This window comes from Canis lupus, chromosome 18 (assembly GCF_048164855.1).
Source record: "Canis lupus baileyi chromosome 18, mCanLup2.hap1, whole genome shotgun sequence".
Taxonomy (NCBI): domain Eukaryota; kingdom Metazoa; phylum Chordata; class Mammalia; order Carnivora; family Canidae; genus Canis; species Canis lupus.
This window is the reverse complement of record NC_132855.1, coordinates 39,275,862-39,281,861: the sequence shown is the minus strand read 5'-3', so window position 1 is coordinate 39,281,861 and position 6,000 is coordinate 39,275,862. Positions and strand designations below refer to the sequence as shown.

The 6,000-nt window shown below is 32.5% G+C and overlaps 1 long non-coding RNA gene across 1 annotated transcript in view; it reads right to left on the bottom strand.

The window, feature by feature from the left end:
* Nucleotides 1-297: 297 nt before the first annotated feature.
* The window catches only part of LOC140609009 (uncharacterized), a 23,135-nt gene continuing 17,432 nt past the window's right edge, over nucleotides 298-6,000 (bottom strand). Inside the window, exon 3 of the long non-coding RNA XR_012011017.1 lies at nucleotides 298-495. This is a non-coding gene — a long non-coding RNA (uncharacterized lncRNA). The remainder of the gene's footprint in view (nucleotides 496-6,000) is intronic.

Below are 6,000 nucleotides of genomic sequence, written 5' to 3'. Positions count from 1 at the left end.
AGCAATTGAAAATGATTAATATTTTAAAACACAGGTTTTTAAAGGGTCATCTTAGAGATGTCAGCAAGTGTTTCCTGAGCTTTCAAAAATACAGATGAAATTAAGGTTAAATGTAACTTAGGAGAAGTAACCTTATAAATAAGTTCAGCATTAAATTGATGTGGTTAAACAAAAGTACTGAATTGGGGATCAGATGAATTTACTATCTCTATATACTAAAGTCCGAGAAAATCACAAATAGTCTGAGAAAATTAATGACAGGCAGCAAAAGATCAAGACTTCTGATCCAAACCAAGATTAGATCAAAACATTTATTTTTTTTGTTACAAAAACAAAAATAAATCCAAACAGGTAATGAAATAAACATTTTTTAAGTGTTCCATCCTGGGTTCTCTGTCCTAGAATTTAATAAACAGTTCAAGTTTAGATTGCTTCAACACTTCTTCTGGATGCTATGAGGTCTCCATCTTATAACCATGTTTCTCTAGTTCAGCTCTATAATAAAACACAAAAGAACAACATCACTGGACATTCTTTATGATAAATTAAAGAAACAGAGTGTTTTTTATAAATAATACAATAAATAATACAATGAGCTAAGCCTAGGCACCCATTTAAAATACTATCAGGTAGCTTTACTTTACTCCCTTAAAAGAAAATCTGTATAAGAAAAAAACTGAATGTGAATCAACATAATGCTAATAAAATTCTGCTTTCCCATAAGTTAACTTACATTTCATACTCCTTAATTTTCTGATAAATCTATTTAACAAAGAAATACGAGAGATTTACTACTATCTTCCAAATATCTTTGAAATACATACAAATGTCCTGTTCATAATAAATATTTATTTTTTTCATAATAAATATTTAAGCAAATTTTAAGAATTACCAACCACACGGCCAAGAACACAAGATATTTGATATCAAGCTTTTTAGGAATTTTAAAATCATCATAATAGGTATTATTGCTATTTACACAAAGAATAGAAGACTGCTTTATACTGACATATATCTATTGCTCTAACCAAGACAAAAATTATTAACCAAATGTAAAGGTGCATGGGAATTATTTTGCATTAACTATATGTAGACAAAAGAAATGTTATAAAATACTAAAAATTTTACTTTAAAAATTGTAAATATGGATAAAAAACTCAAAAATTTAAAAATACACACACTTTAAAAGATATTTTTATAATTTTATTTATTCAACCTAAAGTTTCAATCATACTCTAGCATATTAATTGTTGATCTGCTTTGTATAAAACAGATGCACAAAAAAAGTTAGCCTTGTAATCAATTTCAGCTACTTACACTACCACTCCAAGTATCATCAGTAACTTCTTTGCCACAATTCAATTTTATAGAAGTTCACAACAAAATTATTTCAGGGCCAAAATATGATAAAACACTGTATAAATGTAAAGTAGGATTAATGTGCCCTACACCATTACATCCCGTAAGATAAACTGACATTTGTTCTCAAGTATAATTTAGCTTGGACATTATCACACTATTCAATGTAAACACAACACAAAAAACACATGTAGGTGGGACGCCTGGGTGGCTCAGCAGTTGAGCGTCTGCCTTTGGCTCAGGTCATGATCCCGGGATCTGGGATTGAGTCCCACATCCGGTTCCTGCGAAGAGCCTGCTTCTCTCTCTGCCTATGTCTCTGCCTCTCTCTCTCTCTCATGAATAAATAAACCTTTAAACAAACAAACAAAAAACACATGTAGGAATACTGTATATTTATTATTCACTTAACCAAATGTCTCTAAAATTTTTATAGTTCTTTATAATACAAATACTGATCCAAGATCCATAAATAACATTAAAGTCAGAGATTATTCATATAAAATATTTTTTCTTCTGGTCAAGTGTAGAGGACAGTATAGACTGTTGGTAAATCATCCATTTAGGAGTCAAAAGATCAGCACAAATTTCTGATACTACTCCTTTTGCTAAATTTAACCAAAATGCTTCCTTTACCCACTCCCCTACCCCCTGCCCTTTGCCCAGGGATTAAAAATTATGTCTGTCCTTCATGTTTTCTACTTAAAATGGAAATAATTTTAAAAGTTTCTTTTTTTAAAAGATTTTATTTATTTATTTGTTTGTTTGTTTATTTATTTATTTGAGACAGAGAGACAGGCAGGGGGACCCCAGGATCACACCCTGAGCTGAAGGCAAAGGCTCAACCACTGAGCCATCCCGGCATCCCAAAAGTTTCTTAAATAATAATTTTCTGTTGCCTTTAACAGAACCAATGTTCTGTTATTCACTTTCTCTTATTTTACAACAACAACAAATCCCCAAAATTCAGCCTACAATTTAGTTAACAAGTATACCAAATCAGTCCAGGTTTGCACCTGCCTTACTGAGAGGAGGTGGTGACTAACCACATTTACACATTGTTAACAAACTCAAAGGAGATTATGATATGCTTTCCTATTAGCTAAATTTTTAGAGAAGATGAAAAGTTTTTTGCTAGAATTTAGTATAAAAATCAATCAAAAGGACAATAAATTGAGGCCACTAAGTACAAAACACAAAACAATACAAATACCCTAGTGTCATCAGCTTGTTGAATGAAAAAAATCTAACAAAGAGATGTGAGAAGAAAAGAAATCCAGCACTATTGGAACAGTAGCATAGGACATACAGAGCAAATGTACACTGCTTGAACAAAACAGCAGCTTTCCTTTTTCAACAAAAGAAGAATATGACAAATAGCCACTGGTAGGTTTGAGAACCCCTCTTATCCAAGAAAGTACTCTGCTATAGGACAGTGGCTAAATTTAACACAGTAAATCAAGAACAATATTGGCTTCTTGGATTTTTTAATGTAACATGTGAAGTAAGGTCAGCAGAATTAATTCCTATTGAACATGTCAACATGTCCAAAACTCCAAGAAGAATTAAGTTACTCTGTTTTTGCTGCTTCTGATATATTTCTCTATAATGACTTGTAGTTACTTGGGAGACACAGGTGGCCTTTTTCTTTCTACTTCTACTTTTTAGGAGTAATTACACTGAAAGAGAAAAACACTGGAGAGTGGAAGGCTAAGTCCTTGCTAAGACATGTAGCTGTTCACAGGCAGTCCGGAGTTGGAACCCAGGGAATCAGTGATTCTAGAAAATGTACTGCTTCTCCAAAGTGAGATGTATTAGGACTCATATACAATATCAGAACACAGTGAAACATGTTCTTTATTTACCGTGGTTTATAATATCATATTAGGGACCTCCATATGTTTTCCAAAACTAGAAAGAACATCTTTGCAAGAGACTTGTTAATCATAATTTTTTTAAAGCAAAGATAAAAAATATTATCTGAGGCTGAAATGTCCAATATAGAAGTTGCATGTAGCTATTTATTAAAATAAAATAAAATAAAATTCCATTCACCAGCTGCACTAGCTACATTTCATGTGCTCAAGAGCCATATGCGGCTAGGGGCTTCTGTACTGGATAGGGTAGTTTATAGAACATTTCCACTAATACAGTAAGTTCTATTTTATAGCACTGGTGATATATCAACCCACATGCGGAAAAACAACTCATGATTCACACAGGGAAATAAAAAGAAAAATCTTATTCACTAATAAAAGTATCAAAATTTATATTCTTATGGAAATCCACAAGCCTAAAGGCAGAACACAAGAGAGAACATAAGAACATCATGTAGGTGTATTATAAAAACAATAAGCCACAAATAACATGCTCTACTTTCAAGCCAGAATAAGGGCAAGATGCAGTAGCGGCAAAAAATCCAATTATCAATGTATTTACTACTAAAAGTCCCCTGGTTAGATCACTGTATTTAATAATGTCTTAATGTAATTTTTAAGAGAAAAGTGCTATTTTCTGATTTTGAAAGACAAAAAAGAAAAATATTTTGGAGAAATTTGACTTTTGTGAATAGCAAAGGAAGAAAACTCATTTAGCTTCAACTTGAAAAATTTCAAGGTAAGAGAAAAAAAAAAAACTGACAGATGATTAAGAAGTCAGAATGGGTATCAGCAGAGGCAGAAGACCTGAAAATACTCTAACAACATAATATGAGCCTAGTGAGGGAAGCAAGGGGGGGATGCCTACTTAAAAACAAGGTAGCAAAGTGTTCTCTGATGTTCAGTTTTAAAAGAACATAAATCAAAAATAAATGCAAAAAGAAAAGTGGCAAGAATTTATACACACAGAATTTAATCACAGAATGGACTGAGAAAGAAAAGAACAAAAAAGGTTCTGAGAGCCATACATGAATAAAGAAGAATGAGAACAGATTCAATGCTTAGAAGAGATGTAGTATTAACAGATTTAGAGAAAAAGCAGAATTGTTGTTTAACAGCCTTGGTTCCTATCTTGTTCATTAAAGTGCAACAGGAAAAACATCGTTAATACAAAATTGAAAACTAAGACAGGTGAGATAACTCTAAACTGTATTAAAGTAGTTTAAAATCTCTAGGTTCTGAATAATTACATCTCAGAGAACTGAAAGAATGAAAGATACAGTCAAAAAACAGAGTCAGCCATTTTGAGAAATCATGGAGAACTGTAAAAATACCAGAATAACAGTGAAAGGTAAATTGTGCCATTTTCAAAAAGGGGAGAAAGGTGATAGATAAAATTGTTATTAGTCTCCAGCAAAATACTAAAATGTCTTTAGAATGTAGGGTTTTTGAGCCTGTGAAAAATGCAGTGTAGAACAAAAGGTACTGCATCATCATTAAATTTATTATAAATCATCTTTTTTAAACAAATGTACTAGACCAGAAAGTGAGAACTGCAGTAGAACCACTAGGTCTTGATTTGAGCAAAGTATGACAGTTTACTTAGATAACTCCGGAGCCAAGACAGATATATATGGGTTGAATCAAAATAAAATTAGGGAGGAAAGAATTGTCTCTTTAACAAATGGTACTGGTATAACTGGATATCCATTTGCAAAAGAATGAAGTTAGACTCTTATCGCAAACCATGTACAAAAATTAATTCAAAATGGATCTTAGACCTAAATGTCGGGAACTAAAATTCCAAAATTGTTAGATAAAAACATAGGGATAAATTTTCTTTGAATCTGGCAGTAATTTCTTTAAAAAGTAGATAAACTTGACTTCATCTGAATTAAAAACTTATGTGCAAGGATACCCAGCTGGCTCAATGGTTGAGCATCTTCCTTCAACTCAGGGCGTGATATGGGGGTCCAGGGATGGAGTACGGCATCAGGCTCCCTGTAGGGAGCCTGCTTCTCCCTCTATGTCTCTGCCTCTCTATGTCTCTCATGAGTAAACAGTTAAAAAAAAAAAAAGAAAAGAAAGAAAAAGAAACACCAAAAAACTTATGTGCAAAAACACTGTGACCAAAATGAAAAGACAGTGAACAGAATGGGAGAAAATATCTGTACACAATAGGTCTGCTGAGGGATTAGTACTTAGAATATATAAAGAATTCTGACAACTCAACAACAAAAAGACAATCAACCCAACTTAAAAATGGGCAAAGGACTTGACTAGATTATTTCTCCAAAGAAGATATACAAATTGTCAACAAATATATGAAAAAAAGGCTCATCATTAGTCATAAGGGAAATGAAAATCAAAACCACACTGAGATATCAGTCCACATCCCTTAGGATTATACTAAAAAAAAAAAAGTTTTGATGAGAATGTAGACAACTTAGAACCTTCATACACGATTGGTAGTAATGTAAAACTGTAAAGCTGCCGTGGAAAAAGAGTATGGCAGTTCCTCAAAAAGTTAAACAGAATTATATGATCCACAAATTCCACTCCTGGGATTACATTCCCCCAAACTGGAAATAAGTATTCAAACAAAAACTTGTACATAAATGCTCACAGTAATAACACAGTTCACAGTATCCAAAAACAACCCAAAGCCCATCTACTGATGAATGGATAAACAAACTGTAGCATATCATACAATGTTATTCAGCCATTAAGAGGAATGAAGTACTGATACATGCTATGGCATGGA